Below are 25,211 nucleotides of genomic sequence, written 5' to 3'. Positions count from 1 at the left end.
GTTGAGGAGGAGAGTGCACAACCTCCAAAACAATTGTTGAATGAAGACTTGGAAGGAATGAAGCAAGAGTTGAGCCCTGATGAGCGGATAATTTATACGCTTTTTGTCATTGTTTTTACATAGTTTTCAGTATGATTTAGTTAGTTTTTAGTATATTTTTATTAGTTTTTAATTAAAAATCACATTTCTGAACTTTACTATGAGTTTGTGTGTTTTTCTGTGATTTCAGGTATTTTCTGGCTGAAATTGAGGGACCTGAGCAAAAATCAGATTCAGAGGTTGAAGAAGGACTGCAGATGCTGTTGGAATCTGACCTCCCTACACTCAAAGTGGATTCTCAAGAGCTACAGAACTCCAAATTGCGCGCTTCCAATTGCGTTGGAGAGTAGACATCCAGGGCTTTCCAGCAATATATATAATAGTTCATACTTTTTCTCGAGTTTAGATAACGCAAACTGGTGTTGAACGCCAGTTCCATGTTGTAGTCTGGCGTTCAGCGCCAGAAACAAGTTGCAAAGTGGAGTTCAATGCCAGAAACACGTCACAAACTGGCGTTCAACTCCAAGAATGACCTCTCCACATGTAAACTTCAAACTCAGCCCAAGCACACACAAAGTGGGCCCCGGATGTTGTTTTTTGCATCATTTACTCATTTCTGTAAACCCTAGTAACTAGTTTAGTATAAATAGGACTTTTTACTATTGTATTTACATCTTTAGTTTCATCTTTAGATCACATTTGGGGGCTGGCCATTTGGCCATGCCTGAACTTCATCACTTATGTATTTTCAACGGTAGAGTTTCTACACACCATAGATTAAGGTGTGGAGCTCTGCTGTTCCTCACGAATTAATACAAAGTACTACTGTTTTTCTATTCAATTCAACTTATTCCGCTTCTAAGATATTCATTCACACTTCAACATGAATGTGATGATCGTGACACTCATCATCATTCCCTATGAACGTGTGCCTGACAACCACTTTCGTTCTACCTTCAATTGAATGAGTATCTCTTGGATTTCTTAATCAGAATCTTCGTGGTATAAGTTAGAACCCATGGATGGCCATTCTTGAGATCCGGAAAGTCTAAACCTTGTCTGTGGTATTTCGCGTAGGATCTGGGAAGGGATGGCTGTGACGAGCTTCAAACTCGCGAGTGCTGGGCGTAGTGACAGACGCAAAAGGATGGTGAATCCTATTCCAGTATGATCGAGAACCTCCAGATGATTAGCCATGCAGTGACAGCGCATCAGACCATTTTCACAGAGAGGACGGGATGTGGCCACTGACAACGGTGATGCCCAATATACAGCTTGCCATGGAAAGGAGTAGGATTGATTGGATAAAGACAGCAGAAAAGTAGAGGTTCAGAGGAATGAAAGCATCTCTATACGCTTATCTGAAATTCTCACCAATGAATTACATAAGTACCACTATCCTATTTTATATTTTATTTATCTTTTACTTATCAGTTCATAAAATCAGTTGAATCTGCCTGACTGAGATTTACAAGGTGACCATAGCTTGCTTCATACCGACAATCTCCGTGGGATCGACCCTTACTCACGTAAGGTTTATTACTTGGACGACCCAGTGCACTTGCTGGTTAGTTGTACGAAGTTGTGAAACAGAATTAAGAACATGAACATGCGTATGTAGTTTTTAGCGCCGTTACCAAGGAAGTAAAGATCACGATTTCGCACACCAAGTTTTTGGCGCCGTTGCCAGAGATTGTTTGAGTTTGGACAACTGACGGTTCATCTTGTTGCTCAGATTAGGTAATTTTATTTTAATTTTATTTTAATTTTAAGCTTTTTATTTCTTATTTTCGAAAAATACAAAAAAACTTTTCTTCTTTTTTTTCATTTTTCCCAATTAAATTTCGAAAAAAAATCAAAAAAAGTTTAATAAAATAATAAAACCAAAAATATTTTGTATTTCGTGTTTGAGTCTAGAGTCAAGTTTTAAGTTTGGTGTCAATTGCATCTTTTTAATTTTCTAAAAATTATTTTCGAAAATTTCATGCATTGCATTCTTCATGATCTTCAAGTTGTTCTTAGCCAGTCTTCTTGTTTGATCTTCATATTTTCTTGTTTTGTGTCTTTTCTTGTTTTTCATATGCATTTTCAATTTGTTAATGTCTAAAAATTAAAAATTTTTAAGTTTGGTGTCTGGCATGTTCTCTTTTCTTGAAAATTTTTAAAAAATAAGTTCTTGGTGTTCATCTTGACATTCAAAGTGTTCTTGCTGTTCATCTTGACATTCATAGTGTTCTTGCATGCATCACATGTTTTGATCCAAAATTTTCATGCATTGAGTCAATTTTGTGTTTTTCTCTTTCATCATTAAAAATTCAAAAATAAAAAAAATATCTTTCCCTTTTTCACTCATAAATTTTCGAAAAGTTGAGTTGACTTTTTCAAAACTTTTTAAAATTTAGTTGTTTCTTATGAGTCAAAACAAATTTTCAATTTAAAAATCCTATCTTTTTCAAAATCTTTTTCAAAAATCAAATCTTTTTCATTTTTTCTTATTTATTTTCGAAAATATTACTAACAAATAATTTGATTGATTCAAAAATGTAAAGTGTTACTTGCCTAATAAGAAAGGTTCAATCTTTAAATTTTAAAATCAAATATTTGTTTCTTGTTAGTCAAGTAATCAACTTTAATTTTCAAAATCAAATCTTTTTAAATTTCTTTTTCAAACCTTTTTCAAAATAATTTTCAATCATATCTTTTTCAATTTCAATCATATCTTTTTCGAAATCAAATTTAAAATCTTTTCTAACTTCTTTTCTAACTTCCTATCTTTTCAAAATTTGACTTTCAAATCTTTTTCAATCAATCTTATCTTTTTGTTTTAATCACATCTTTTTCAAATTTCAATCTTATCTTTCCAAAATTTGATTTTCAAAATCTCTTAACCACTTAACTTTTTGTTTGATTCTTATCTTTTTCAAAACTGCCCAACTAACTTTTTACCTTTAATTTTCGAAAATCCCTCCCTCTTTTTTTTTTAAATTCCTTTTTTAATTAACTAATTATTTTAAATTTTAATTTTTAATTTAATTTCAAACTTTAATTTTCGAAATTTAACTTTAAATTTAATTTTTATTTTAATTAATTTTCGAAATTCTCTCACCTCTCATCTCCTTCTATTTATTTATTCATCTACTAACACTTCTCTTCCACCCAAAAATTCAAACCCCATCCTCCTCTCTGTGTTCGAGTTTTTCCTCATCTCTTCCTTACATTACATTCTTCTCTTCTTCTACTCACATAAAGGAATCTCTATACTGTGACATAGAGGATTTCGTATTTTCTGCTTTCTTCTTCTTTTTCATATGAGCAGGAACAAGGATAAGAAAATTCTTGTTGAAGCTGATCCTAAACCTGAAAGGACTCTGAAGAGGAAGCTAAGGGAAGCTAAAGCACAACTCTCTGGAAAAAATCTGACAAAAATTTTCGAAAAAGAAGAAGACAATATGGCCGAAAATAATAATAATGCAAGGAGGATGCTTGGTGACTTCGCTGCACCTAATTCCAATTTACATGGAAGAAGCATCTTAATTCCTGCCATTGGAGCAAACAACTTTGAGCTTAAACCTCAATTAGTTTCTCTAATGCAACAGAACTGCAAGTTTCATGGACTTCCATCTGAAGATCCTTTTCAGCTCTTGACTGAATTCTTGCAGATCTGTGATACTGTTAAGACCAATGGGGTTGATCCCAAGGTCTACAGGCTTATGCTTTTCCCCTTTGCTGTAAGAGACAGAGCTAGAGTATGGTTGGATTCTCAACCTAAAGATAGCCTGAACTCTTGGGATAAGCTGGTCACGGCTTTCTTAGCCAAGTTCTTTCCTCCTCAAAAGCTTAGTAAGCTTAGAGTGGATGTTCAAACCTTCAGACAGAAAGAAGGTGAATCCCTCTATGAAGCTTGCGAGAGATACAAGGGACTGACCAAAAAGTGTCCTTCTGACATGCTTTTAGAACGGACCATTTTGGTTATATTCTATGATGGTCTGTCTGAGTTATCAAAGATGTCGTTGGATACTTCTGCAGGTGGATCCATTCACCTAAAGAAAACGCCTGTAGAAGCTCAAGAACTCATTGACATGGTTGCTAATAACCAGTTCATGTACACTTCTGAGAGGAATCCTGTAAGTAATGGGACGCCTCAGAAGAAGGGAGTTCTTGAAATTGATACTCTGAATGCCATATTGGCTCAGAACAAAATATTGACTCAGCAAGTCAATATGATTTCTCAGAGTCTGAATGGAATGCAAGCTGCTTCCAATAGTACTCAAGAGGCATCTTCTGAAGAAGAAGCTTATGATCCTGAGAACCTTGCAATAGCAGAGGTGAATTAAATGGGTGAACCCTATGGAAACACCTATAATTCCTCATGGAGAAATCATCCAAATCTCTCATGGGAGGATCAAAAGCCTCAACAAGGCTTTAATAATGGTGGAAGAAACAGGTTTAGCAATAGCAAGCCTTTTTCATCATCCACTCAACAACAGACAGAGAGTTCTGAGCAGAATCTATCTAGCTTGGCAAATATAGTCTCTGATCTATCTAAAGCCACTTTAAGTTTCATGAATGAAACAAGGTTCTCCATTAGAAATCTTGAGGCACAAGTCGGCCAGCTGAGTAAAAGAATCACTGAAACCCCTCCTAGTACTCTCCCAAATAATACAGAAGAAAATCCAAAAGGAGAGTGCAAGGCCATTAAATTGATCATCATGGCCGAACCTATAAGGGAGGGAGAGGACGTGAACCCTAGTGAGGAAGACCTCCTGGGACGTCCAGAGATCAATAAGGAGTTTCCCTCTGAGGAATCAAAGGACTCTGAGGCTCATCTGGAGACCATAGAGATTTCATTAAACATCCTTATGCCATTCATAGGCTCTGATGAATATTCTTCTTCTGAAGAGAATGAAGATGTTACTGAAGAGCAAGTTGCCAAGTACCTTGGTGCAATCATGAAGCTGAATGCCAAATTATTTGGTAATGAGACTTGGGAAGATGAACCTCCCTTGCTCACCGATGAACTGAGTGATCTGGATCAACTGAAATTGCCTCAGAAGAAACAGGATCTTGGAAAGTTCTTAATACCTTGTACCATAGGCACCATGACCTTTGAGAAGGCTCTATGTGACCTTGGATCAGGGATAAACCTCATGCCCCTCTCCGTAATGGAGAAACTGGGAATCTTTGAGGTGCAAGCTGCCAGAATCTCATTAGAGATGGCAGACAACTCAAGAAAACAGGCTTATGGACTAGTAGAGGACGTGCTAGTAAAGGTTGAAGGCCTTTACATCCCTGCTGATTTCATAATCCTTGACACTGGAAAGGATAAGGATGAATCCATCATCCTTGGAAGACCCTTCCTAGCCACAGCAAGAGCTGTGATTGATGTGGACAGAGGAGAGTTGGTCCTTCAACTGAATGAGGACAACCTTGTGTTTAAAACTCAAGGATCTCCTTCTATAACAATGGAGAGGAAGCATGAAAAGCTTCTCTCAGTACAGAGTCAACTAAAGCCCCCACAGTCAAACTCTAAGTTTGGTGTTGGGAAGCCTCAGCCAAACTCTAAGTTTGGTATTGAACTCCCATATCCAAACTCTAAGTTTGGTGTTGGAAGTCTATAAAATTGACCTGATCACCTGTGTGGCTCCATGAGAGCCCACTGTCAAGCTATTGACATTAAAGAAGCGCTTGTTGGGAGGCAACCCAATTTTTATTTATCTAATTTTATTTTTATTTTTTATTGTTCTTTCATGTTTTATTAGGTTCATGATCATGTGGAGTCACAAAATAAATACAAAAATTAAAAATAGAATAAAAAACAACAGAAGAAAAATCACACCCTGGAGAAAGGACTTACTGGCGTTTAAACGCCAGTAAGGAGCATCTGGCTGGCGTTCAACGCCAGAACAGAGCATGGAGCTGGCGCTGAACGCCAGAAACAAGCATAAAAATGGCGTTCAACGCCAGAAATATGTTGCATATGGGTGTTGAACGCCCAGAACAAGCATCACTTCGGCGTTTAAACGCTAGAAATGCATGCAAAGGCGTTTTACACGCCTAATTGGTGCAGGGATGTAAATCATTGACACCTCAGGATCTATGGACCCCACAGGATCCCCACATACCTCCACTCACCTTCCCTCCTCATAATCCTATATCACCCTTTCCCAAGAACCCTTCACCAATCACCTCAATCTCTCTTTCCCATTACCTCTTCACCACTCACATCAATTTCTTCTTCTTCTCATCCTTTCTTTCTTCTTTTAATCGAGGACGAGCAAAAATTTTAAGTTTAGTGTGGAAAAAGCATTGCTTTGCTTTTTTTTCCATAACCACTAATGCCTCAAGGGATGCACTTTCCTCCACAGAATTTTTGGGAGCAAATCAACACCTCCCTAGGAAAACTAAGTTCCAACATGGGACAACTAAGGGTGAAACATCAAGGGCACTTCATCATCCTTCATGAAATTAGAGAAGATCAAAGAGCAATGAGGGAGGAGCAACAAAGACAAGGAAGAGACATAGAAGAGCTCAAGGACATCATTGGTTCCTCAAGAAGGAAACGCCACCATCACTAAGGTGGACTCATTCCTTGTTCTTAAATTTTCTATTTTTCATTTATTTTATGTTAAATGTTTAATTATGTTTGTGTCTTATTACATGATCATTAGTATCTAATTGTCTATGCCTTAAAGTAGTGAATATGAATCCATCACCTCTCTTAAATGAAAAAGGTTTTAAAAACAAAAGAACAAGAAGTACATGGTTTCGAATTCATCCTTGAAACTAGTTTAATTATTTTGAGGTGGTGATAATACTTTTTGTTTTCTGAATGAATCCTTGAATAGTGCATATGCCTTTTGAATTTGATGTTTAAGAATGTTAAATATGTTGGCTCTTGAAAGAATGATGACAAGGAGACATGTTATTTGATAATCTGAAAAATCATAAAAATGATTCTTGAAGCAAGAAAAAGCAGTGAATACAAAGCTTGCAGAAAAAAAAAAGCTGAAAAAAATATAGCGAAAAAAAAAGAGAAAAAGAACAAGCAAGCAGAAAAAGCAAAAAGCTCTTAAAACCAAAAGGCAAGAGCAAAAAGCCAGTAGCCCTTAAAACCAAAAAGCAAGGGTAAATAAAAAGGATCCAAAGCTTTGAGCATCAGTGGATAGGAGGGCCTAAAGGAATAAAATCCTGGCCTAAGCGGCTAAACTAAGTTGTCCCTAACCATGTGCTTATGGCGTGAAGGTGTCAAGTGAAAACTTGAGACTGAGCGGTTAAAGTCAAGGTCCAAAGCAAAAGCAGAGTGTGCTTAAGAACCCTGGACACCTCTAATTGGGGACTTTAGCAAAGCTGAGTCACAATCTGAAAAGGTTCACCCAGTTATATGTCTGTGGCATTTATGTATCCGGTGGTAATACTGGAAAACAACGTGCTTAGGGCCACGGCCAAGACTCATAAAGTAGCTGTGTTCAAGAATCAACATACTGAACTAGGAGAATCAATAACACTATCTGAACTCTGAGTTCCTATAGATGCCAATCATTCTGAACTTCAATGGATAAAGTGAGATGCCAAAACTATTCAAGAGGCAAAAAGCTACAAGTCCCGCTCATCTGATTGGAGCTATGTTTCATTGATAGTTTAGAATTTATAGTATATTCTCTTCTTTTTATCCTATTTGATTTTCAGTTGCTTGGGAACAAGCAACAATTTAAGTTTGGTGTTGTGATGAGCGGATAATTTATACGCTTTTTGGCATTGTTTTTACATAGTTTTCAGTATGATTTAGTTAGTTTTTAGTATATTTTTATTAGTTTTTAATTAAAAATCACATTTCTGAACTTTACTATGAGTTTGTGTGTTTTTCTGTGATTTTCGGTATTTTCTGGCTGAAATTGAGGGACCTGAGCAAAAATCAGATTCAGAGGTTGAAGAAGGATTGCAGATGCTGTTGGATTCTGACCTCCCTGCACTCAAAGTAGATTTTCTGGAGCTACAGAAATCCAAATGGCGCGCTTCTAATTGCGTTGGAAAGTAGACATTCAGGGCTTTCCAGCAATATATAATACTTTATACTTTTCCGAGTTTAGATAACGCAAACTGGCGTTGAATGCCAGTTCCATGTTGTAGTCTGGCGTTCAGCGCCAGAAACAAGTTGCAAAGTGGAGTTCAATGCCAAAAACACGTCACAAACTGGCGTTCAACTCCAAGAATGACCTCTCCACCTGTAAACTTTAAACTCAGCCCAAGCACACACCAAGTGGGCCCTAGAAGTGGATTTCTGTAAACCCTAGTAACTAGTTTAGTATAAATAGGACTTTTTACTATTGTATTTACATCTTTAGTTTCATCTTTAGATCACGTTTGGGGGCTGGCCATTCGGCCATGCCTGACCCTCATCACTTATGTATTTTCAACGGTAGAGTTTTTACACACCATAGATTAAGGTGTGGAGCTCTACTGTTCCTCACGAATTAATACAAAGTACTACTATTTTTCTATTCAATTCAACTTATTCCGCTTCTAAGATATTCATTCGCACTTCAACATGAATGTGATGATCGTGACACTCATCATCATTCCCTATGAACATGTGCCTGACAACCACTTTCGTTCTACCTTCGATTGAATGAGTATCTCTTGGATTTCTTAATCAGAATCTTCGTGGTATAAGTTAGAACCCATGGATGGCCATTCTTGAGATCCAGAAAGTCTAAACCTTATCTGTGGTATTCAGAGTAGGATCCGGGAAGGGATGGCTGTGACGAGCTTCAAACTCGCGAGTGCTGGGCGTAGTGACAGACGCAAAAGGATGGTGAATCCTATTCCAGTATGATCGATAACCTCCAGATGATTAGCCATGCAGTGACAGCGCATCGGACCATTTTCACAGAGAGGACGGGATGTAGCCACTGACAACGGTGATGCCCAATATACTGCTTGCCATGGAAAGGAGTAGGATTGATTGGATAAAGACAGCAGGAAAGCAGAGGTTCAGAGGAACGAAAGCATCTTTCTACGCTTATCTGAAATTCTCACCAATGAATTACATAAGTACCACTATCCTATTTTATATTTTATTTATCTTTTACTTATCAGTTCATAAAATCAGTTGAATCCGCCTGACTGAGATTTACAAGGTGACCATAGCTTGCTTCATACCGACAATCTCCGTGGGATCGACCCTTACTCACGTAAGGTTTATTACTTGGACGACCCAGTGCACTTGCTGGTTAGTTGTACGAAGTTGTGAAACAGAATTAAGAACATGAACGTGCGCATGTAGTTTTTAGCACCGTTACCAAGGAAGTAAAGATCACGATTTCGCACACCAAGCCCCCTTGGTGATGAAGATCATGCATCAAACCTTTTCGGTGGTGAATCCTTTGACCTTGAAGAATCCTCTCCTGATGAGATAGAAAGTGATGCAGAGGTAGATCTCTTTCATCCTCCCATTTATGACTTAAGTGATGGAAAAGAGTTAGATGAATTTGATGAACAAATGATTGAAACTAAGAAAGTTTGCAAAGAGGTAGAAGAATTCAAAGAAGAGCACAAGGGAGTTGAGCTTGCAAGCCCATTGGAAACACCTCTCCCAAAGCCATTATCATCCAATACAACTTTTAAGTGGGTAAAATTCTTATCCTTAACCTTTACTCCCCCACTTGAATATGGTCTACTCGAGACGGATGGTCAACTTAGTGCTCTCTGTGGCTTTAAGAGTAAGAGGGAGATGGTTAGTGGTAGGAGTTGTCCTGCAAGGATTGGTGTAGAGCTCGATTGAATGGGTCTAGGAAGTCGTTTGGGTACTTCATTGAGAATTCAGATTGCTTGCCACCTGGTTGAAAAAATGATAACCAACAAGAAGACGGGTGCAAAAGCAAGGTTTGGGACCCCGGAATTCGATCTAGCAATCAACACTCTTGGGGCCTTGTCACTTGCTTTAACTTACTCGAAGGCTTTATGTGCCTAGTTGGTGCGCAGAAATTGTGATTACACTTTGATTATGTAAAATTCATTGCTCTTTCTTTCCCTGGTAATGGCGCCAAACACATGATGCCAATACCATGGTTCACAACTTCGCACAACTAACCAGCAAGTGCACTGGGTCGTCCAAGTAATACCTTACGTGAGTAAGGGTCGAATCCCACGGAGATTGTTGGTATGAAGCAAGCTATGGTCACCTTGTAAATCTCAGTCAGGCGGATATAAAATAGTAATGTGGTTTTCGAAATTAATTAATAAAAGAAGGATAGAAATACTTATGTAAATCATTGGTGAGAATTTCAGATAAGAGAATAGAGATGCTTTCGTTCCTCTGAACCTCTGCTTTCCTGGTATCTTCATCCAATCAGTCTTACTCCTTTCCATGGCTGGCTTTATGTGATACATCACCATTGTCAATGGCTACTTTCGGTCTTCTCTCGGGAAAATGATCCAAATGCCCTGTCACGGCACGGCTAATCGTCTGGAGGCATCACCCTTGTCAATGGTTTCATCCTATCCTCTCAGTGAAAATGGTCAACGCACCCTGTCACGGCATGGCTATTCATCTGTCGGTTCTCGATCATGCTGGAATAGGATTTACTATCCTTTTACGTCTGTCACTACGCCCGGCAATCGCGAGTTTGAAGCTCGTCACAGTCATTCAATTATTGAATCCTACTCGGAATACCACAGACAAGGTTTAGACCTTCCAGATTCTCTTGAATGCCGCCATCATTCTATCTTACACCACGAAGATTCTGATTAAGAGATCTAAGAGACACTCATTCAATCGAAAGTAGAATAGAAGTGGGTGTCAAGCACGCGTTCATGGGGAATGATGATGATTGTCACGTTCATCACATTCAGGTTGAAGTGCGAATGAATAACTTGGAAGCGAAATAAGATGAATTGAATAGAAAACAGTAGTACTTTGCATTAATCTTTGAGGAACAGCAGAGCTCCACACCTTAATCTATGGAGTGTAGAAACTCTACCGTTAAAAATATATAAGTGAAAGGTCCAGGCATGGCCGAATGGCCAGCCCCTCTGATCTAAGAACCAGGCGTCCAAAGATTCAAAGATGTCTAATACAATAGTAAAAGGTCCTATTTATAGTAAACTAGCTACTAGGGTTTACAGAAGTAAGTAATTGATGCATAAATCCACTTCCGGGGCCCACTTGGTGTGTGCTTGGGCTGAGCTTTAACTTTCCACGTGCAGAGGCCATTTGTGGAGTTGAACGCCAGGTTTTGATCCATTTCTGGCGTTCAACTCTGGTTTTTGATCCCTTTCTGGCGCTGAACTCCAGAATTGGGCAAAGGGCTGGTGTTGAACGCCAGTTTGCGTCGTCTAAATTTGGGCAAAGTATGGACTATTATACATTGCTGGAAATCCCTGGATGTCTAATTTCCAACGCAATTGGAAGCGTGCCATTTTGAGTTCTGTATCTCCAGAAAATCCACTTTGAGTGCAGGGAGGTCAGAATCCAATAGCATCAGCAGTCCTTCTTCAACCTCTGAATCTGATTTTTGCTCAAGTCCCTCAATTTCAGCCAGAAAATACTTGAAATCACAGAAAAACACACAAACTCATAGTAAAGTCCAGAAATGTGAATTTAACATAAAAACTAATGAAAACATCCCTAAAAGTAACTAGATCCTACTAAAAACATACTAAAAACCATGTCAAAAAGTGTATAAATTATCCGCTCATCACAACACCAAACTTAAATTGTTGCTTGTCCCCAAGCAACTGAAAATCAAATAGGATAAAAAGAAGAGAATATACTATAAATTCCAAACTATCAATGAAACATAACTCCAATCACATGAGCGGGACTTATAGCTTTTTGCCTCTTGAATAGTTTTGGCATCTCACTTTATCCATTGAGGTTCAGAATGATTGGCATCTATAGGAACTCAGAGTTCAGATAGTGTTATTGATTCTCCTAGTTCAGTATGATGATTCTTGAACACAACTTCTTTATGAGTCTTGGCCGTGGCCCTAAGCACTTTGTTTTCCAGTATTACCACCGGATACATAAATGCCACAGACACATAATTGGGTGAACCTTTTCAGATTGTGATTCAGCTTTGCTAAAGTCCCCAATTAGAGGTGTCCAGGGTTCTTAAGCACACTCTTCTTTTGCTTTGGACCTTGACTTTAACCGCTCAGTCTCAAGTTTTCACTTGACACCTACACGCCACAAGCACATGGTTAGGGACAGCTTGGTTTAGCCGCATAGACCAGGATTTTATTCCTTTAGGCCCTCCTATCCACTGATGCTCAAAGCCTTGGGATCCTTTTTATTTCCCTTTCCTTTTGGTTTTAAGGGTTATTGGCTTTTTGCTCTTGCCTCTTGGTTTTAAGAGCTTTTGGCTTTTTCTGCTTGCTTTTTCTTTTTCTTTCTATTTTTTTTCGCCTATATTTTTTTTTCTGCAAGCTTTGTTCTTTGCTGCTTTTTCTTGCTTCAAGAATCATTTTTATGATTTTTCAGATTATCAAATAACATGTTTCCTAGTCATCATTCTTTCAAGAGCTAACATATTTAACATTCTTAAAACAACAACTTCAAAAGACATATGCACTGTTCAAGCATTCATTCAGAAAACAAGAAGCATTGTCACCACATCAATATAATTAAGCTAAGTTCAAGGATAAATTCGAAACTCATGTACTTCTTGTTCTTTTGAATTAAAAACATTTTTCATTTAAGAGAGGTGATGGATTCATAGGACATTCATAACTTTAAGACAAAGTTACTAACTACTAATGATCATGTAATGAAGACACAAACACAGATAAGCACATAACATAGAAAACGAAAAACAGAAGAAATAAGAACAAGGAATGAATCCACCTTAGTGATGGTGGCGTTTCCTTCTTGAGGAACCAATGATGTCCTTGAGCTCTTCTATGTCTCTTCCTTGTCTTTGTTGCTCCTCCCTCCTTGCTTTTTGATCTTCTCTTATTTCATGAAGCATGATGGAGTGCTCTTGATGTTCCACCCTTAATTGTCCCATGTTGGCACTTAATTCTCCTAGGGAGGTGCTGATTTACTCCCAATAGTTTTGTGGAGGAAATTGCATTTGAGGCATCTCCGGGATCTCATGGTGATGAGCTTCTTGCACCTCTTGAGCTCCATGAATGGACTCTCTTGCTTACTCCATCTTCTTCTTAGTGATGGGCTTCTCTTCCTTAATGGGAATGTCTCCTTCTATGAAAGCTCCAGCTGAGTAACATAGATGGCAAATAAGATGAGAAAAAGCTAGCCTTGCCATGGGGGATGACTTTTCGGCTATTTTGTAGAGTTCATTAGAGATGACTTCATGAACTTCTATTTCGTCTCCAATCATGATGCTATGAATCATGATGGCCCGATCCACAGTAACTTCAGATCGGTTGCTAGTGGGAATAATGGAGCATTGAATGAACTCCAACCATCCTCTAGCCACAGGCTTGAGGTCCAATCTTCTTAGTTGAACCGGCTTGCCCTTGGAGTCAATCTTCCATTGAGCTCCTTCCACACATATGTCCATAAGGACTTGATCCAACCTTTGATTAAAGTTGACCCTTCTAGTGTAGGGGCATTCATCTCCTTGCATCATGGGCAAGTTGAACGCCAACCTCACATTCTCCGGACTAAAATCTAAGTATTTCCCCCGAACCATTGTAACGTAGTTCTTTGGATCCGGGTTCTTACTTTGATCATGGTTCTTGGTGATCCATGCATTAGCATAGAATTCTTGAACCATTAGGATGCCGACTTGTTGGATGGGATTTGTTAGAACTTCCCAACCTCTTCTTTGAATTTCATGTTGGATCTCTGGATACTCATTTCTTTTGAGTTTGAAAGGGACCTCAGGGATCACCTTCTTCTTGGCCACAACATCATAGAAGTGGTCTTGATGGGCTTTAGAGATGAACCTTTCCGTCTCCCATGACTCGGAGGTGGAAGCTTTTGTCTTCCCTTTTCCTTTCTTAGAGGATTCTCCGGTCTTAGGTGCCATCAATGGTAATGGAAAAACAAAAAGCTTATGCTTTTACCACACCAAACTTAGAATATTGCTCGCCCTCGAGCAATAAAAGAAAGAATAGAGGAAGAAGAAGAAAAAAATATGGAGAAGAGGGGTAAAGTGTGTTTCGGCCAAGTAGAGAGGAGAGGGTTGTGTTGTGTGAAAATGAGGAAGAATGGAGGGCTATATATAGGGGAGGGAGGGGGGGAAGGTTTCGGCTATATGGGTGGGTTTGGGTGGAAAATTGGTTTTGAATTTTGAAGGTAGGTGGAGTTTATGAGGTAGGTTTATGGGGAAGAGTGAATGGATGTGAGTGGTGAAGAGGTGATGGGGAAGAGAGATTGAGGTGATTGGTGAAGGATTTTTGGGGAAGGGTGTTTATGGGATTGTATGAAAGAGAGGTGAGAAGAAGTGAGTGGAGGTAGGTGGGGATCCTGTGGGGTCCACAGATCCTGAGATGATCGTGTGGGGTCCACAGATCCTGAGATGATCCTGTGGGGTCCACAGATCCTGAGATGATCCTGTGGGGTCCACAGATCCTGAGGTGTTCAAGGATTTACACCCTTGCACCAATTTAGGCATGCAAAATGCCCTTGCACGCAACTCTGGGCGTTCAGCGCCAGGTTGGTGCCCATTTTGGGCATTCAACGCCCATTTACTGGCCATTTCTGGCGTTGAACGCCAGAACCATGCTTGTTCTGGGCGTTCAGCGCCCAGATACTGCCCATTTTGGGCGTTCAGCGCCAGAACCATGCTCTGTTTTGGCGTTGAATGCCAGACAGATGCTCCTCCAGGGTGTGATTTTTCTTCTGCTGTTTTTTATTCCATTTTTAATTTTTTTGTTTATTTTGTGACTCCACATGATCATGAACCTATAAAGACATATAACTAAGAAAAATATAGTTAGATAAATAAAAATTGGGTTGCCTCCCAACAAGCGCTTCTTTAATGTCAATAGCTTGACAGTGGGCTCTCATGGAGCCTCACAGATGTTCAGAGCATTGTTGAAACTCTCCAACACCAAACTTAGAGTTTGGATATGGGAGTTCACCACCAAACTTAGAGTTTGGTTGTGGCCTCCCAACACCAAACTTAGAGTTTGACTGTGGGGGCTTTGTTTGACTTTGCTTTGAGAGAAGCTTTTTATGCTTCCTCTCCATGGATGCAAAAAGAGATCCTTGAGTTGTAAACACAAGGTTGTCCTCATTCAATTGAAGGATTAATTCTCATTTTTCCACATCAATCACAGCTCTTGCTGTGGCTAGGAAAGGTCTTCCTAGGATGATGGATTCATCCTCTTCCTTTCCAGTATCCAGGACTATGAAATCAGCAGGGATGTAAAGGCCTTCAACCTTTACTAACACGTCCTCTACTTGTCCATAAGCCTGTTTTCTTGAATTATCTGCCATCTCTAATGAGATTTTAGCAGCATGCACCCCATAGATTCCCAATTTCTCTATTACAGAGAGTGGCATGAGGTTTATTCCTGAACCAAGGTTACACAGAGCCTTAAAGATCATGGTGCCTATGGTACAAGGTATTATGAACTTTCCAGGATCCTGTTTCTTCTGAGGCAATGTCAGTTGATCCAGATCACTTAGTTTATTGGTGAACAAGGGAGGTTCATCTTCCCAAGTCTCAATACCAAATAATTTGGCATTCAGCTTCATGATTGCACCAAGAAACTTGGCAGTTTGCTCTTCAGTAACATCCTCATTCTCTTCAGAAGAGGAATACTCATCAGAGCTCATGAAGGGCATAAGGAGGTTCAATGGAATCTCTATGGTCTCTAGATGAGCCTCAGAGTCCTTTGGTTCCTCATAGGGAAGCTCCTTATTGATCACTGGACGTCCCAGGAGGTCTTCCTCCTTGGGATTCACGTCCTCCTCTCCCTCTTTGGGTTCGGCCATTTTGGTTATGTCAATGGCCTTGCACTCTCCTTTTGGATTTTCTTCTGTATTGCTTGTGAGAGTACTAAGAGGGATTTCAGTGATCCTTTTACTCAGCTGGCCCACTTGTACTTCCAAATTTCTAATGGAGGATCTTGTTTCATTCATGAAACTCACAGTGGCCTTAGATAGATCAGAGACTAGATTTGCTAAGCTAGATGGATTCTGCTCAAAATTCTCTGTCTGTTGCTGAGTGGATGATGGAAAAGGCTTGCTATTGCTAAACCTGTTTCTTCCACCATTATTAAAGCCTTGTTGAGGCTTTTGATCCTTCCATGAGAAATTTGGATGATTTCTCCATGATGGATTATAGGTGTTTCCATAAGGTTCACCCATGTAATTTACCTTTGCTATTGCAGGGTTCTCAGGATCATAAGCTTCTTCTTCAGGAGAAGCCTCTTGAGTACTGTTGGATGCAGCTTGCATTCCATTCAGACTCTGAGAAATCATATTGACTTGCTGAGTCAATATTTTATTCTGAGCCAATATGGCATTCAGAGTATCAACTTCAAGAACTCCCTTCTTCATAGGCGTCCCACTATTCACAGGATTCCTTTCAGAAGTGTACATGAACTAGTTATTAGCAACCATGTCAATGAGTTCTTGAGCTTCTGCAAGCATTTTCTTTAGGTGAATGGATCCACCTGCAGAGGTATCCAATGACATCTTAGCTAAGTCAGACAGACCATCATAGAATATGTTCAGGATGGTCCATTCTGAAAGCATATCAGAAGGACACTTTTTGGTCAGTCCTTTGTATCTCTCCCAAACTTCATAGAGGGATTCACCTTCCTTCTATCTGAAGTTTTGAACATCCACTCTAAGCTTAATCAGATTTTGAGGAGGAAAGAACTTGGCTAAGAAAGCCTTGACCAGCTTATCCCAAGAGTTCAGGCTGTCTTTAGGTTGAGAATCCAACCATATTCTAGCTCTGTCTTTTACAGCGAAAGGGAAAAGCATGATCCTGTAGACTTCAGGATCTACTCCATTAGTCTTAACAGTATCACATATCTGCAAGAATTCAGTTAAGAACTGAAAAGGATCTTCAGATGGAAGTCCATGAAACTTGCAGTTTTGCTGCATCAGAGAAACTAATTGAGGTTTCAGCTCAAAGTTGTTTGCTCCAATGGTAGGAATGGAGATGCTTCTTCCATGTAAATTGGAATTAGGTGCAGTAAAGTCACCAAGCATCCTCCTTTCATTATTATTATTTTCAGCTGCCATCTCCTCTTCCTGTTCGAAAATTTCTGAAAGGTTATCTCTGGATTGTTGTATTTTAGCTTCTCTTAGTTTCCTTTTCAGAGTCCTTTCAGGTTCTGGATCTGCTTCCACAAGAATGTTCTTGTCCTTGCTCCTGCTCATATGACAAAGAAGAGGGCACAGAAAAATAATAATAATAGGGATCCTTTTTACCACAGTATAGATGTTCCCTTATGTGAGTAGAAGAAAAGAAGAAGAAATTCGAACACAGATAGAAGAGGGGGTTCGAATTTGGTGAGTGATGTGAGGAAGAGATGTTAGTAGATGAATAAATAAATAGAATAAGATGAGAGAGAGAGAGGATTTTCGAAAATAATTTTTTTGAAAAAGAGTTAGTTGATTTTTGAAAATAGTTTTTGAAAAAGGTTAGTGGTTTTTCGAAAATTAAAATGAAAAAATTAAAATTTTAGTTAATTAAAAAGAAATTTTTGAAAAAGGGGGAAGATATTTTCGAAAATTAGAGAGAGAGAGTTAGTTAGGTGGTTTTGAAAAAGATAAGAAACAAACAAAAAGTTAGTTAGTTAGTTGAAAAAAAAAATTTTGAAAAGATAAGAAGGTAGGAAGTTAGAAAAGATATTTTGAAATCAAATTTTTTGGAAAAGGTGAGATAAGAAGATATTTTTGAAAAGATATGATAGAAATTAGTTTTTGAAAAAAAGATTTGATTTTTAAAAATACAATTAATGACTTGATTCACAAGAAATCACAAGATATGATTCTAAAACTTAAAGTTTGAATCTTTCTTAACAAGCAAGTAACAAACTTGAAATTTTTGAATCAAAACATTAATTGTTATTGTTATTTTCGAAAATTTGATATAAAAATAAGAAAAAGATTTTTGAAAAATATTTTTGGAATTTTCGAAAATAACTAAGAAATTTGAAAAAGATTTGATTTTTGAAAAAGATTTTGAAAAAGATAAGATTTTCAAATTGAAAATTTGATTTGACTCATAAGAAACAACTTGATTTTAAAAATTTTTGAAAAAGTCAATCCAAATTTTCGAATTTGATGAGAGAGAAAAAGGGAGAGATATTTTTTTGATTTTTTTGAATTTTTAATGATGAGAGAGAAAAATATGAAAATTATGCAATGCATGAGAATTTTAGATCAAAACATGTGATGCATGCAAGAATGCTATGAATGTCAACATGAACACCAAGAACACTATGAAGATCATGATGAACATCAAGAACATATTTTTGAAAAATTTTTAATGCAGAGAAAACATGCAAGACACCAAACTTAGAATTCTTTAATGCTTAGACACTAAGAATTCAAGAATGCATATGAAAAACAAGAAAAGACACAAAACATGCAAATGCAAAGATCAAACAAGAAGACTTACCAAGAACAACTTGAAGATCATGAAGAACACTATGAATGCATGAGAATTTTCGAAAAAATGCAAGATGCATATGCAATTGACACCAAACTTATAACATGACACATGACTCAAACAAGAAACAGAAAAATATTTTTGATTTTTATGATTTTCTAAAATTTTTTTTTGGATTTTTCGAAAAATTAATTGAAAAAGAAAAATAAGGATTCCAAAATTTTTAATATGAATTCCAGGAATCTTGCATTCTTAGTCTAAAGCTTCAGTCCAGGAATTAGACATGGCTCACTAGCCAGCCAAGCTTTCAATGAAAGCTCCGGTCCAAAACACTAGACATGGCCAATGGCCAGCCAAGCTTCAGCAAGATATCAGAATATACTGCTCATTACTTGTCAAATATGTAACTTGCCTCTATGCTAATGGTTTGGAAGCCTCAGTCCAAAAGAATTTAGACATGGCTTTGCAGCCAGCCAGGCTTCACATGCTTCATGAAACACTAGAATTCATTCTTAAGAATTTTGAATCTAAAAATTTTTTTTTGAAAACATTTTTATTTTTTCGAAAACAAAAGAAAAATTTTTGAAAGAGTTTTTTTGAAAACTTTTTGAAAACAAAACAAAAAGAAAATTACCTAATCTGAGCAACAGGATGAACCGTCAGTTGTCCAAACTCGAACAATCCCCGGCAACGGTGCCAAAAACTTGGTGCACAGAAATTGTGATTACACTTTGATTATGTAAAATTCATTGCTCTTTCTTTCCCTGGTAATGGCGCCAAACACATGATGCCAATACCATGGTTCACAACTTCGCACAACTAACCAGCAATTGCACTGGGTCGTCCAAGTAATACCTTACGTGAGTAAGGGTCGAATCCCACGGAGATTGTTGGTCTGAAGCAAGCTATGGTCACCTTGTAAATCTCAGTCAAGCGGATATAAAATAGTAATGTGGTTTTCAAAATTAATTAATAAAAGAAGGATAGAAATACTTATGTAAATCATTGGTGAGAATTTCAGATAAGCGAATAGAGATGCTTTCGTTCCTCTGAACCTCTGCTTTCCTGGTATCTTCATCCAATCAGTCTTACTCCTTTCCATGGCTGGCTTTATGTGATACATCACCACTGTCAATGGCTACTTTCGGTCTTTTCTCGGGAAAATGATCCAAATGCCCTATCACGGCACGGCTAATCGTCTGGAGGCATCACCCTTGTCAATGGTTTCATCCTATCCTCTCAGTGAAAATGGTCAACGCACCCTGTCACGTCACGGCTATTCATCTGTCGGTTCTCGATCATGCTGGAATAGCATTTACTATCCTTTTGCGTCTGTCACTAGGCCCGGCAATTGCGAGTTTGAAGCTCGTCACAATCATTCAATCATTGAATCCTACTCGGAATACCACAGACAAGGTTTAGACCTTCCGGATTCTCTTGAATGCCGCCATCATTCTAGCTTACACCACGAAGATTCTGATTAAGAGATCTAAGAGACACTCATTCAATCGAAAGTAGAACGGAAGTGGTTGTCAGGCACGCGTTCGTGGGGAATGATGATGATTGTCACGTTCATCACATTCAGGTTGAAGTGCGAATGAATAACTTGGAAGCGAAATAAGATGAATTGAATAAAAAACAGTAGTACTTTGCATTAATCTTTGAGGAACAGCAGAGCTCCACACCTTAATTTATGGAGTGTAGAAACTCTACCGTTAAAAATACATAAGTGAAAGGTCCAGGCATGGCCGAATGGCCAGCCCCTCTGATCTAAGAACTAGGCGTCCAAAGATGATCAAAGGATCAAAAGATAATCCAAAGATTCAAAGATGTCTAATACAATAGTAAAAGGTTCTATTTATAGTAAACTAGCTACTAGGGTTTACAGAAGTAAGTAATTGATGCATAAATCCACTTCCGGGGCCCACTTGGTGTGTGCTTGGGCTGAGCTTTAACTTTCCACGTGCAGAGGCCATTTGTGGAGTTGAACGCCAGGTTTTGATCCATTTCTGGCGTTCAACTCTGGTTTTTTATCCCTTTCTGGCGCTGAACTCCAGAATTGGGCAGAGAGCTGGCGTTGAACGCCAGTTTGCGTCATCTAAACTTAGGCAAAGTATAGACAATTATACATTGCTGGAAAGCTCTAGATGTCTACTTTCCAACGCAATTGGAAGCGCGCCATTCCAGAAACTCTACTTTGAGTGCAGGGAGGTCAGAATCCAACAACATCAGCAGTCCTTCTTCAACCTCTGAATCTGATTTTTGCTCAAGTCCCTCAATTTCAACCAGAAAATACCTGAAATCACAGAAAAACACACAAACTCGTAGTAAAGTCCAGAAATGTGAATTTAACATAAAAACTAATGAAAACATCCCTAAAAGTAACTAGATCCTACTAAAAACATACTAAAAACCATGTCAAAAAGCGTATAAATTATCCGCTCATCACTAGTCTGGGACCCCGGAGGCTATTGGAATTGCAAACATTGGTGGAGATTCCTAGATGAGTTCAAGCACAAGCCACCATGACAAGGTTCTCACCAAATGTCCAACTTAAGGACTTTAACTAAAAGTGCTAGGTGGGAGACAACCCACCTTGGTATAATCTTTCATTTTTATTCTTAGTTTTATTTTATTTTATTTTTGTTAGTGTTCATTCATTATTTCTGCATAATCATCTGCATTCTGCATTTTGCATTAAAAAAAGGGGCAACCCACGCGCGCGCGTAGGCCACGCGTGGGCGTCAATTCCCAATTTTGCTATCCCATCCAACGAACAGAAAGTTTTGATGGAATCGTGCAGTTGGTGTGCTCTGCGCACACTTCGACCCACACATACGCGTCTAGGACGCGTGCGCGTCACATGAAACTTGGGAAATCCACGTGTACGCGTCAAGCATGCGCACGTGTGGACATGGCAATTAGCGTAAATGGGTGTTTGACCCGAGAGTTGTGCTGCCTTCGCGCTAGAACTATGCTAGAGGCACAAAATCACCCCACGTGTATGCGTCCCTGATGCGTGCGCATAATTTCGCTTTCAGACCACCCACGCGTACGCATGGGCGACGCTTACGCGTCGATTGGCTAACTCAGTTTTCACGCGTACGCATGATACACGTGCGCGCGTCGTGCCCTGTTTTTCAAATTCTTCCTTCTTTCTTCTCTCCTTTATCCTTCTTTCTTCATCCTTTCTTACATTCTTCTTCTTCATTTCTTTAACTTCTCATCCTTATTCTCTTTTATTCTATTTTCCTTATTCCATTTTCATACTATTCTTCCTTGCGTTTTAATTTTGCTCATGTTTTTATATTCTTTTCTACGTTTCCTATTTTCTTCGTTGGTGTTAAATGTTCTTATTCAACTGTTGTATCTTTTCTTGCATTATTTTAGCGCTTCATGATTTGTTTTACATTTTTGGGTTATATTATTTAAGTCAATGCTAATCTCTTACGATACTTGTACTCCTTTTGCATTGACATGAATTTATATTGTCTTTCATTACCCACTATCTCTTTCCCCATTGTTGCACTTTTTGCACTATTGATATGCCATTTGCTTCTACTGTTCTCTCACTTACATGTTGTAGCTACCATGTAATTGAGACCATCATTATTTGGCATTAACCCAACCATATTTTAATTGTTTTCTATCTTTGTTGTTGGGTTACTTTTCTTTCCTTTTTTCTTCTTTCAGGATGGCCACCAGGAAGGGAACTAGAAGACGTTACATGAGGCAACGGACAAGTCCATCTGCACAATCTCTAGGGAAAAGCATCAGTTGTAGCAATCCGTCCACTTGCACATCTTAGTATGCACCGAGGATGGTGCAATCTTTAAGTGTGGGGAGGTCGATACCGGCTTCCGTGGGTTAGTCATTTCCTATTTCAACACCAATGTTTAATTTTCCTTGTTAAATTAGTTGTTGCATTTGCATGTTTGATTGCATGTTGCTTGATTTTGTGCATATTTTACCACTACTTGGTTGGAGTGATAAATTCTTTTCAAGTCCATGTTTTATAGCATTTTACTAATTTAAATTAAAACTTTTGTGTTAAACTTGATTGAAGATTGTAATTTGGAACATGGTTTATAGCTAAGAACACACAACTTGTGAGATTTTGAGCTTAATTACATGGTTACATTATTTAACCATAATATTTTATTCTTGTGTGTTTCCTTCTCTATGATTGTAATCTATATTTTGTTCCATTCTATATGTCTACTGTTTAGTGTATTTGCATGCATGCATAAGATTGAGGCCATCAATTGTTATTAGCTCACTTATCCCAAATAGCCTACCATTCCATTTACCTTTGTTAGCCACTTTGAGCCTTTTTATCCCCTTTGTTCTATATTTTACCACATCACTAGCCTTAAGCGAAAAAATAATTAATTACCCCAATTGAATCTTTGGTTAGCTTAAGATAGAGATTGTGTATTAATTAAGTGTAGGGAACTGTGGAAATCTGGGTTAATGGGAATGTGTTATGTTTCTACTTTATGTGAATATTGGGAATTTGGACACCTACTCATGTGAAACCAAAAAAATCAAATACCTATGTGCATTGATATGTTATATTTGCTTTCAAAAAAAAAACTAAAAGAAGTTATTTTACAGCATAAATAAATAAATAAATAGGGGACAAAATCACCCCAATGTTAAGTTTAATAGAAGGTCAATGCATATGTGGTGGAATTAAAGAAAAATTTGATACATGAGTATGTGTTGTAAAAGTGGGAATTTTGGGTAGCTAGGCATGGTTTTAGAATTACATAGAGTGTGTTTGTGTTAGGTGAGAGCTTAAGTTAGTCGAAGATTCATATTGTAGCTCACTTAGCCATACATGTATCCTCACCCTTACCTTAGCCCCATTACAACCTTGAAAAGACCTCATGATGTTTGCATTGGTATACTAAATATTTGTTGATTGGTTAGATGAAGAACAAAGTTTTAGAAAGCATGACTAGAGAAGAGTAGAGTGATTAACCCTAGACACTTGAGATATTAGAGTGCATATATACTACCAGTGAGGGTTCAATGCTTGATTCTTTGTTCCCTGCTTTCATGAGCTATCTTTTTACAAGTTTACTTGTCTTTTATTTTGTAATTTGAATTAATAAAATCAGATTTATGCTTGTCTTGAAGAACTTATTTACTTTTAACCAAGTAGGTAGAAACATCTTAGCAAATAGTTGCATTCATATATAGGTTGCATTTCATGAGTCTTACTTTTTCCCATTTATTCTTTTGATCTCCTTGAGTTTAGCATGAGGACATGCTAATATTTAAATGTGGGGAGATTTGATGCACCACTATTTCATGGTACATCTTGTGCTTAATTGAGTGGATTTTATCGAATATTCTCACACTTATTCATAGAATTCGCATGTTTTATATTTTCCTTCCTAATTTTGTGCTTTGATTGAAAACATGCTTCTTTGGCCTTAAATTTGCTATGTTTAGTCCTCTCTTTTATACCATTCAATGCCGTGATCCATGTGTTAAGTATTTTCAGGCTTCATAGGGTAGGAATGGCTTAAAAGATGAAAAGGAAGCTTGAAAAAATGGAAGGAACGCAAGAAACTAAGGAGCTAACCAGCGAGGAACGATGCGTGCACGTACCTGACGCGTACGCGTGGAACGCGAAAAGGACCATCGACGCGTGCGCGTGACTGACGCGTACGCGTGACAAGGAATTTTGCCAAATGACGCGCACGCGTGACCGATCGTACACGTGACATGCGCCACGTGTAGAAAATGCAGAAAACGTTGAGGACAATTGGTGCACGAAATCGTGATTGTTCATTCCTTGGTAACGGCGCCAAAAACTTAATACGCACGTTCATAATCTTAGTTTTTTTTTCACAACTTTGCACAACTAACCAGCAAGTGCACTAGGTCGTCCAAGTAATAAACCTTAGTGAGTAAGGGTCGATCCCACGGAGATTGTCGGCTTGCAGCAAGCTATGGTTATCTTGCAAATCTCAGTCAGGCGGATTCAAATGGTTATGGTGAATTGATAGTTAAAATATAATTTAAATATAAAATGGGATAGAGATACTTATGCAATTCATTGGTGAGAATTTCAGATAAGCGTATGGAGATGCTTTTGTTCCTTCTGAACCTCTGCTTTCCTACTGTCTTCATCCAATCATTCATACTCCTTTCCATGGTAAGCTGTATGTTGGGCATCACCGTTGTCAATGGCTACATTCCATCCTCTCAGTGAAAATGGTCCAAATGCGCTGTCACCGCACGGCTAATCATCTGTCAGTTCTCGATCATGTTGGAATAGGATCCAGTGATCTTTTTGCGTCTGTCACTACGCCCAGCACTCGCGAGTTTGAAGCTCGTCATAGCCATCCCTTCCCAGATCCTACTCGGAATACCACAGACAAGGTTTAGACTTTTCGGATCTCAAGAATGGCCGCCAATAATTCTAGCCTATACCACGAAGACTCTGATCGTAAATCAGGAGGCTATGAGATATGCATTCAAGCTTGCTTTCATGTAGAGCGGACGTGTTTGTCAGGCATGCGTTCATAAGTGAAAATGGTGATGAGCATCACATAATCATCACATTCATCATGTTCTTCTGTGCAAATGAATATCTTAGAGAAGAAA

General features: G+C 38.3%; 2 non-coding genes across 2 annotated transcripts; one reads left to right on the top strand and one right to left on the bottom strand.

The window, feature by feature from the left end:
* Positions 1 to 3,881: 3,881 nt before the first annotated feature.
* On the bottom strand, positions 3,882 to 3,989 carry LOC148546219 (small nucleolar RNA R71). Its single transcript, XR_015900292.1, has one exon. It is a non-coding gene; the product is annotated as a small nucleolar RNA R71 (small nucleolar RNA).
* A 12,719-nt stretch (positions 3,990 to 16,708) lies between these two features.
* LOC148546218 (small nucleolar RNA R71) lies at positions 16,709 to 16,816 on the top strand. The gene has a single exon (XR_015902109.1). It is a non-coding gene; the product is annotated as a small nucleolar RNA R71 (small nucleolar RNA).
* Positions 16,817 to 25,211: the final 8,395 nt, after the last annotated feature.

The sequence above is a fragment of the Arachis ipaensis genome, chromosome B9, assembly GCF_059453495.1.
Source record: "Arachis ipaensis isolate K30076 ecotype BB chromosome B9, ASM5945349v1, whole genome shotgun sequence".
Classification (NCBI taxonomy): Eukaryota; Viridiplantae; Streptophyta; class Magnoliopsida; order Fabales; family Fabaceae; genus Arachis; species Arachis ipaensis.
The sequence above is the reverse complement of the archived record's forward strand: the minus strand, read 5'-3'. Positions and strand labels throughout refer to the sequence as shown.